The sequence below is a fragment of the Protopterus annectens genome, chromosome 8.part1 (genome assembly GCF_019279795.1).
Source record: "Protopterus annectens isolate FY-2018-M chromosome 8.part1, PAN1.0, whole genome shotgun sequence".
NCBI classification, from domain to species: domain Eukaryota; kingdom Metazoa; phylum Chordata; order Ceratodontiformes; family Protopteridae; genus Protopterus; species Protopterus annectens.
This window is the reverse complement of record NC_056742.1, coordinates 460,812,138-460,823,005: the sequence shown is the minus strand read 5'-3', so window position 1 is coordinate 460,823,005 and position 10,868 is coordinate 460,812,138. Positions and strand designations below refer to the sequence as shown.

The 10,868-nt window shown below is 38.8% G+C and overlaps 1 protein-coding gene across 1 annotated transcript in view; it reads right to left on the bottom strand.

Annotated features, from left to right (window-relative positions):
* LOC122810404 overlaps positions 1–10,868 on the bottom strand; it is a 2,461,722-nt gene that overhangs the window by 1,156,009 nt on the left and 1,294,845 nt on the right. The window lies entirely within an intron of this gene.

Sequence of the window (10,868 nt, the reverse complement as noted above, 5' to 3'; positions counted from 1 at the left end):
TCTGCCAAAAGTCAACTGTTTTTGATGGCAACCTTTTGTGCTTACCACTCCATGCCTTACACTTTAAAGGAGCCATCTTACATAATAAGGGCACTTTGGTTTTCTCAAATCTGATTTTTTTTTGGACCAAATAGATTCATTTCTGCAGTCTAATGCTCACAGTATCAAACTTCTGTCTCTTGTATTAGCCATGTCTTCTAAGTCACCCTTGGTAATTGACAGTACTGTGCCCAAAACCATATCCATCAGTGACTGACTCACCCTTGATTTACTGCTGGAAGCATTCCAAAGACATGAGTCTGGAGCATTTCTCCCCAGGCCTCTGTTGAAACTAGGCTCTGTCCTAGTCAGACTTTCCAGGTCAGCAAATGTTAGATGGATAGATGGATAGATGGATAGATGGATAGATGGATAGATGGATAGATGGATAGATGGATAGATAGATAGATAGATAGATGGATAGATGGATAGATGGATAGATGGACAGATAGACGGATAGACGGATAGACGGATGGATGGATAGATAGATAGATAGATAGATAGATAGATAGATAGATAGATAGATAGATAGATAGATGGATAGATGGATAGATGGATAGATGGATAGATAGACGGATAGACGGATAGACGGATGGATGGATAGATAGATAGATAGATAGATAGATAGATAGATAGATAGATAGATAGATAGATAGATAGATAGATAAAATGGACCAATGGCCCCAAATTGTGTCATGCATTTCATGCCAGCTTCATCCTCATAGGAGTCATCCTGGCTGACACCCTTCCTCATCTGCTATGGACTTCTTATTGTGGCATTAATAAATACGTTTGATAAAACTCATTGTTTTGCTCACCAGTGAATTCTGGCTGAAACCTGTCATGGCAGAGTAAGAAATGAACATGGCCAGAGTTTCAGTATTTTGGAGTCATAGATTACAAAGACAGACAAAGCTATCTTCTTTTTTATCAGTAGGCTACAAGTTCAGTTCTTATCCATCATCTTCCAGGTGTCTCTGAATTGGAACTCCTCTTCACTGGTCAGGAATTGAGAGATTAAAAAACAGGTACATACACCTAAAGTCAGACTTTTTCTCTCTGTATTATATTGAATCATCCATATTATCCTTAATTGTCCACGGTTATGTGAGATTGAAATTTAAATTAATCCCAGAGGATTTAACCTCCTTCTAACTGACCAGTGAGCTTTTCTAAAAGTCATCAGACTTCCTAATCACCTAACAGAGGGAGGGTAAACAGTCTGAAATGACTTGACTTTACACAGTAAAAGCATATTTTGAAAAGAATGAAGTACAGTATATGGATTTGTAATGTTGTGACACACTTCAAATAGGCTGACTAATGAGGGACTGTAGTTTGTGTTGTTATTGGTGAGAAGATTACCAATAGGAATTAAAGAAGAAGGGAGACCTGATATGGCCTTCTTTTGTTGAGCGTGTTAGTATCTGCAAGTTTGTGTTAATCAGTATCGTGTTGATGATCTTTGTATGCAAAACCAAAACATTGCTGTTCTCTAAACACAGAACCATAGTGCAAACCTCTTATTTCATGCAGCAATTAATGTTTGTCTGTTTTCAGAAGTAACCAGCAGCAGGCCCTTTTTATCACACTTGACCAATTAGACAATTTGCTTATAGAAATTGAGAACATGAAACCCATGATATCCAGAACTACAGGATGAAACCCTTTTAGCTCTTATATCCTTAATCGTCTGAGTGAAACTGCTAAGCTTTATATTTTGCATGGACAACTTCATGGGTTCATAGGCTCACACTTGTCCAGTCGAGAATGTTAGCCATGTTATCATTTGATATTGAAAGTTACAATAGTTACCTCTTCAAGAAGATTATTTCTATGTACTTCAGAAATGAACTTATGGTCTCTTCAACAATTGTCAAGTTGAGTTTTGAAAGTAAATATGGTGTTACTTTATATATATATTGGGCGTTTATGCCAAGAGCAGGTATTGTTGGCCTTGTGGTGGAACTCGAGGTCTTTGGCACAAGTCTTAGACAGAACATTGGTTCTTTGAATGTGGAAGAGGTAAAAAAGAATAGAGCTTCAGTGCTCAAAAGTGTTTAACAAAGATATGTTTTGTTAACTAAATGACTCAGGGTTGCAACACCCAAAGACCCACTAAGCTGATACTACCCCTTCCCATATCTGGGGAATTAAGATATAATATTGCCATATCCTGCATATTATTATCTAGTCTTGTAAGGGCTCTTGTGCCATTAGCCTAGTAATCACCTATGATCCTATGAACTGGACACTTGCTGTAGAGTATTGCTTATTAATTTTCAGCTGGCTACAATTGTTTTTTAAGACAGTGTAAGTGCAAAGATGTAATCTAAGGCTTAAGATTAAAAATAATCTTTAACTTGTGTGATTTCTTTCCAGTATATATAATACTACTATTCTGATTGTTCCCAGACTCAGCCATTTCAGCCAGGCAAGCCTTGCCCTAGCCAATAGAATTTGTTGTGATTTTCTATCAATAACGGCACATTTGTATGTCTTATTAATTAGACACATGAACTACATTATCATATTCCTCCCTATCAAGACTTCCTATCTCACTAATATTGTGACTCCGTAGTAATCAGCCTCAGGTAGCAGATTCCGGATTATATGCATCTGTGGTGCTTGAGACTGTCAGGCTACAAAAAAAATGAATTAAAGATGTGATATATCATTTATCTTTAATTTCAGATTGGCAACACATTTGTAAAGAAATATATATGCTTCTTGTGGACTAAAATTGCTTGCACCATTGTGACTTCTGTGTGGTGATGAGAACAGCATATGAAGCTTGTACTTGAAATGTAAATTGTAATGTTATGCAGTTTCTTAGGAAATTCTTATTAAGGTAGACTCAGGAAACCCAAGAGTCATAAAATGCAATTAAAATATACTTTAAACATGTAACTGACCAGAACTGTTAAAGACAGCAGATGTTAATATGCAAACAGTTATTAGAGGTTACTAGTAGCTGGTTCATTGTTCCTCTGTGTGAGGACAAACAAACTAATGTAAACTGATGTAGTGTAATTACACATTTTTAGTTACTTTGGAATGGAAATTATGCAACCCGATGACTCGTGGTCTCTGTATAGGAGTCATGATTTGAAACAAATATTTATTTGGATGCGAAATCAGGGAATAATTTAGTCTTGCTGAAGCTGTTGACATAACCACATCACCTGTAAGGGTGCTATTTGCAATTCTGTTTTGTATTTTTAGTAATTCAGAACTTTAAGGGTTCAGGACTCTTTAAGACAGAGTCATCTGGATTTATTTATTTAGCTTAGTTATATTTCCTCCTTAAATTTTCCTGTCTATATAACTTGCCCACCTCCAGCTTAACAAGTTGCTAACTGATTCCAACTCACCAGCACTGAAGGTGCCTGTCTGATCCTGCACCATTGGTTTGCACCTGATCAACATGTTAATGACGACAGGTGCCTGTCTGATCCTGCACCATTGGTTTGCACCTGATCAACATGTTAATGACGACAGGTGCCTGTCTGATCCTGCACCAGTGGTTTGCACCTGATCAACATGTTAATGACGACAGGTGCCTGTCTGATCCTGCACCAGTGGTTTGCACCTGATCAACATGTTAATGACGACAGGTGCCTGTCTGATCCTGCACCAGTGGTTTGCACCTGATCAACATGTTAATGACGACAGGTGCCTGTCTGATCCTGCACCATTGGTTTGCACCTGATCAACATGTTAATGACGACAGGTGCCTGTCTGATCCTGCACCAGTGGTTTGCACCTGATCAACATGTTAATGACGACAGGTGCCTGTCTGATCCTGCACCAGTGGTTTGCACCTGATCAACATGTTAATGAATAGCTTGAGAATGACACAGTCTGGTTCTTGGGTGATCCAGGCTGAGCAGAATTAAAATGAGCAATGTGATAATGGACTGCTTATGAATCCCAGGGTGGTGTAATCAATACATTTTTGTTACAATTGTAAAGATTGCTATTATAAAGGAACCAGCAGGGCTTACCATCTGACATAAAGTCCTCTTGTACTGTTTAATAAAAAAAAAAAAAAAAAAAAAAAAAAAAAAAAAAAAAAAAACCTCTCTCCATCTCCCTTGTTTTGTAGTGTGTGTATTTTTTATGCCAGGACATGGACATTTAGTTGTCACCTCACAGTAAGACGCTGTCCGGTTCGATTCTCAGCTAGAGCATCTTCTGCGTGGAGATATGCGTGAATGGGCATACCTTCGTTGAAGGTTGTGCATCAGGCGTGGCAAGCCGGTATGTAAAAATCAACTGCCAATCATTAGCGGACCGGAGTTCTGCTGTGGCAATCCCTCACCGGGAAAAGCCAAAAGAAACAACAACAACATGGACATTTATTTTTGTTATTCCTAGCCTTGTCCTTTTAGGGCTAAGCCTCCATCGCTCTGCTGGCAGGAAATCTCTGAAGGGCTTTGAGCACTAACTTGTCTTTTAGTCAGATCAGCTCAAGCTGCCTGACAGTTTGGGTGTGAAGAAAGTGCCCAGAATCTTTGGAAGCTGGACGACTGCTTTATCCTTGGCAGGATATAACATGTATAGCTAAGTCCACTGCAGCAGTGATCATTTGAACATCTATTGTTATGGTAAGTTCAACTTACACAACTGTACTATCCCTTTTTACCACATTACTGCACTTTTCATGCTAATTGACTTATTTCAAAGGAAACCCAGACAATAACTCCTTTTCTGGAATCACATCAAGGCTCTGGATTCCAGGCTATTTTCATTTTCTAGAGGTTGGGTTTTCATTTTATCTTCATTCCAAAGGATATGGTCAGAATCTGGTCTCATTTTACTGGACCTTAGTGCTAGTCTGGCCTAATTTTCCAGTGCCATCATCTCAAATGTACAACACCACTCAGAACAGCCTACTTATCATATCTCCATCCACCTGCAAAAGTGTCAAATTGTGGCTTCATTTTCCAAGGTGAAGGCTCTGATAAAGGCTCAGTTCTCTCAGATGAACCCTTCTCAGCCAACATGACCACATTTTCAAAGGTCAAGGTCCTTTTGTTGGCATCTGCACATAGACAAATATTTCTTTCTTGACCTATTACTCTATAGTTAGGTTTTTACAACAGTGTAATAATCAAACTCTGGCTTATCAGTTAGTCATCCTAGCCTTATCCACATGGTGAGTACCTCAACACTGTCTCATTTCTTAGGTCTACCACAAAGCCATTGCTGCATTTTATAGGCTCAGCAGTGCAAGCTTGCTTTACACATAAGACAACTTCCCTCTACATCTCATCTTGTTCTCCATAATAGGGCCCAAACTCCACCATGTTCTCAAACCAGAAGGCTAAAATGTATTCTGACTCAACCTGAAGGGTTACAGCTTCATCCTTGCTTCCTTCACCAGTTCAAGTACTCTGTACTGGCCTCATTATCCAGAGTAGACAGTTTCTATTGATCTCATCCAAGGGGCTGTATCAATCCTGTCCTCAACACACAAGGCCAGTGTTGTCTTCTAGTACATATTGGCCCAATATCCTGCTCTAGCATCTTCAGTCAGTGCCATCAGTCTAGTCTGACTTTGTCTACCATGACAATCACTCCACAGTAATCTCATTACTAGGTCAAGTGCCACATGCTTTTTATCATCATCAAGGCCAGCAACCTATTATGAACACATCAACCAGGACTAGCATGTCAACCTAGTTTCATCATTTAGAATCATAACCTCATTATGGCTTCTTCTGTTTGTTCAGAGTGTAACCACAACCTGTCCACCTAGGCAAGTACATCACCCTTAAATCATTGCTTAGGGGTTGCACACTGTTCCTGGCTTCTTAAAACTAGCTCCATTACCTTATCCTAACCTCATTCTCATTTTTGTAGCAATGCACCCTGGTCTCATTTCTTATAATTTGGATTCCATCCTGTCTTCCTCCAACACAGCCACCATCCTATTATGACATCATCATCATCAATCTTTGCATAATTCTGTATTTGGTTCATTCTTAGGGATCATAGTCTCATATTGATCTGATTCTGATCCAAACATAGTGCAGTAGTTCTAGGAGTCCTACTTAGGCTGGTCTACATTGATATCCTAAAGTGTAGTATTCTGTGAACACTCAAAAGGGACAATATTGCCACAACCCAGCAGGCAATTGTGGTACCTTACACTTAATTAAATACTAATGCACATATTTTGTGTGTGTGTGGGGGGTCTATTTGCTGGATTCCCTGATGTGGAGGCCTACCCACATATCCTTGATCTCTAAATATACTAAATCTGCGGAAACATTGACTGAGAAGAAAAGGAATGCAAGTTTTTCCATTTCTTCCAAGAGGGATCTATCTCAGAGTTTATATATATATATATATATATATAGAGAGAGAGAGAGAGAGAGAGAATGGTTAAGAGGAGGCTGGGAGTAAAATAATTCATAGTCAGAAACTACCCCAAATGACTTATGGGTCGATAATTACCTGGATCAGTTGATGCCCCACTCATGTGCAGGGGTGTAACTGTTACTGTCCTTCATTTATTTGGGATATAGACTGTTTGGAGGCTGATATTGAATAATGTCTGAAGGAAGTTTGGCAGGTCCTGTTTCAGGCTAGGAAATAGGTAGCCTGGTATATTATCTCACCCTACATAAACAGTGTTCTTGGCCTTGGATAGTCCCTTGAGGACTTGCTCTTGAAATATTTAGGGAGGTGGTCTAGATGTGGGTTTGTGATCTTGGAATGTTGAGGGAGAAGGGGTGAAGTTTGAGCTGAATTTATTTGCTAGTAAACAGGCTATGTCCTTCACTATGAATGTCATATCTTTCTCTATTTTCATAGCTAATTCACTTATTGTGGTCTTAGCCAGGAGTTCTTCCTTGTGAGATTCTACACTAACTATTTTTTAATGTATTAACAGTTTGCTTTGGCAAGAGTCAATATTTCTGTCAGTCTTTACATTGAGTTATATATATATTTTTTATTTTTAATACTGGAGTATTTTGGTAAGACTCTTTTTCTCTGTTATGTTATTCTCCACCCTCGCATCCATTACTATCTTGACAGCTGTAGTCTTTTGGCAAGGTTTGCTATCAGACTTGTGTAACACTTTAGCCAAAAGCCAAATCATAGCTCCTTTTGAGATTTCAAGATCTATGCCCTTTTCTTTACCATGGCTTTGTGTTTCTGGCAAAGTATCCGGCTGAATCTCTTCTCTAATAATTTCCATAGCTATTTAAATTGGGGAAAGTATTCATTAATTATTGTATCAAGTTTTATCCTAGGCAATAGTGCTAAAGGGTATGACAACTTTCCTGACAGAGTTCATATTTCTACCTGTGTTATAGAGTATCCTATTTTCTCTCCATATACATCTATTTGCAATTTTCTGCTTGATAGTAGTTTTGTACTTACAAACATAATGTGATTTAACTGATGTAATCATGGTCCCTGAGTCCAACAGTCACTGCATTTATTTTCTCTCTCTCACAATATTATATTTTACAAGTATAATAACACCATAGTAACAAAAAAAGCAGATTCTGCATTTCTAGTAGACAAAAGCTGAGCATTTTCAGATTCCACAGGCAAGCTTTGGGTACAATTTGATTTATTTATCTTTAGTTGTACAGTTTGTTACCTGGCATTAAACTTTTAAATGTAAAATATTGATGTTAGTCACTGTACAGTATTTGGCTTAATATCATTTAAGAGAATACTAGAGACAAATCAATGCAGATGGAAACTTTTTGTTCTAGTTGGCAGGTAAAGCACCATACTTAGTTAAAGACTTAGCTTGTAGGTCTTGGTGCATGCAAGTCTAATTTAGGATTAGAAAGTTTGTTACTAATAATCCTTCTAACAAAATGACTAGGTGTTTAGAAGACTTAGGGCCACTCTGGAATACTGATGCTTTTAAAACACTAGGAGATGACCTTTTAACTGTATCTGCAGCCAAGGTTCCTAAATATTACTTTATTTATTGAGGCTGTAATCACAGCTTTAGAAATATGCCTTAAATCTGTCATTTGTGTTCTAATTATTCTGTCTACAATAAATGTTTGATTGTGAAACCTCAAGGATAGAGCCTCAGATGAAGCTTCAGTGCATGATAAAAGTTCCAGGCTCGATTTCTGTGTCATTGTCTTTTAAGTCAACATACACTTTGACAAATCTGCAGTTAAGTGCAGTGACAGAATTATGGCCTGCTCATCTTGGGACCAATGTTGTTAAACCATGTATCTTTGGCAACCAATTGGGTCTCCATCCCATCCTGCATAATTAGTGTCTCCACGTGGCTACTGGCATTCAGCATCCCCAGGAAGGCAGAAGGATGGTTCACAGAGGAGTATAGTTTCTTTTGTCTTCAATTTCAAATTTGAATTAGATTAAATTAAAATTAAGTTGAAATACATCAGTTGTTTGTAGCCAGCTTTATAGTTTCAAAATGGAGGTTTGATTATAAGGACAAAATAAATTGAGGAATAAGCAGAAAATAAACATTCATTCCTTCATCACTGTTTCATTGACATTGTCATTTTTGTTGTCAGTTTCACAAGTGCAGCCTCCCAAAGTAAACATTTGTTTTTTTTCAGACTTGCTTCTAAATATTCAGTACTGCTGTTTTTTTTCTCTTTCCAGGATTCCTTTTCCACCATTTATATATACGAATCCATTAACATCTCATCAAATAGCATCTTTCCCATTCCTCCTTCAAATTTCTGGGTTAGCATCCTTCTCATTCCCAGCTTCTCAGAGACTGGGAACTTTTCTGAAGATCATTTCTAACCTACAGGCCTTATCTCTGTAATCTGTCTCCTACTTGGGCAATGGGCCTAAAATACCAGTTCCTGCATTTGACTCACATTACCTTCCTGCCTTAATCTTGATTGCCTGCCTGTGCTGTGTGTGTGTGTGTGTGTGTGTGTGTGTGTGTGTGTGTGTGTGTGTGTGTGTGTGTGTGTGTGTGTGTGTGTGTGTGTGTGTGTGTGGGTGTGTGTTTGTGTGTGTGTGTGTTTATGTGTATGTGAACATTTATAGTATTTAACAACCAAAAGAAGTATGTGTTGTATAGACTGACATCATGTGGAACCACAGGGAATAGCTAAAAAAAGATACTTTAATAAATAACTTAGGAGCTTTCATTTTGTGAAATACAAAACCTCATCAGAACACAGTACTAAAACCACGTCACATTTACATAAATATAGCAACCAATAAGAGTTGTATATTCATTTAAAGCTTTCAATAAGAGACTGACCAGGCTAGGAAGAAATACTGGTTGGCTAACAAAAAAGCTAAGAATAGAGTTGCAATAGCAAAGAATAGGGCATTGGAGGTATTCTACCAACTTCTGGAAAGTGACTCAGTAGGTGGCACAACAAAACTATATCAGGTTGCAAGGCAAAGACAGAAAGATAAAGACGATAGTCAGACACCCATTATAAGGGATGACAGCAACAACCTGCTCACCAATCCACATGACATCAAAGGCAGATGGAAAGAGTATTTCCAGCAGTTTCTGAATGAAGTACATCCCACAGATGCAGGACTGCCCCAGAAACAGCCAATGATGAGAGATGAAGAGGAGGCCACTATAGAAGAAGTAAGAAGAACACTAATGAAAATGAAGTCAGGGAAAACAGCAGGATCAGATGAGGTCACAGCAGATATGATAAAGAGATGAAAATGATGTCAGGGAAAACAGCAGGATCAGATGAGGTCACAGCAGATATGATAAAGAGATGAAAATGATGTCAGGGAAAACAGCAGAATCAGATGAGGTCACAGCAGATATGATAAAGAGATGAAAATGATGTCAGGGAAAACAGCAGGATCAGATGAGGTCACAGCAGATATGATAAAGAGATGAAAATGATGTCAGGGAAAACAGCAGGATCAGATGAGGTCACAGCAGATATGATAAAGAGATGAAAATGATGTCAGGGAAAACAGCAGGATCAGATGAGGTCACAGCAGATATAATAAAGAGATGAAAATGATGTCAGGGAAAACAGCCGGATCAGATGAGGTCACAGCAGATATGATAAAGAGATGAAAATGATGTCAGGGAAAACAGCCGGATCAGATGAGGTCACAGCAGATATGATAAAGAGATGAAAATGATGTCAGGGAAAACAGCAGGATCAGATGAGGTCACAGCAGATATGATAAAGAGATAGGGGAGAAATTGTTCCTGAGGGTACTCATAGCAGTGTGGAGAGAAAGACATATCTCAGATGACTGAGGAATAAGCATACTCACGCCATTGTACAAGAACAAAGGGGACATCTACAACTGTGGGCAGTACAGAGGCATCAAACTCCTATCACTTTGCATGAGAGTTATGGAGAGGGTGATTAATAAATGGATATGCAGAGTAGTAGAATGTATGATGGGAGATGAGCAGTTCGGATTCAGATCAGGATGCAGCACAACTGATCCGATGTTTGCAGTGAGACAGATAGCTGAGAAGAAGAAGCTAGAGATGAGGAACGAGTCCAACTGGGGATTCTTATACTTGGAGAAAGCATAGGATAAGGACCCAAGAAAGCTGAGCTGGGTAGTACTGGGATGGTTTGAAGTCCCAGAAACATTGGTAGAATTAGTGCAGACTATGTCGAAGGACCCAATGACTCAAGTACAAACAGTGTTCAGCCTCACAGATGGGTCCCCAGTGGGAGTGGGTGTACACCAGGGTTCAGCTCTGAGCCCACTGCTGTTAATACTGGTGATGGACTACATTACCAAACAGGTTGGAGGGGATACATCAACAAAGTTACTGTATGCAGACAATGTGGCATTACAGGCAGACTCTGAGCAAGAACATCAGCAATGGATAGTGG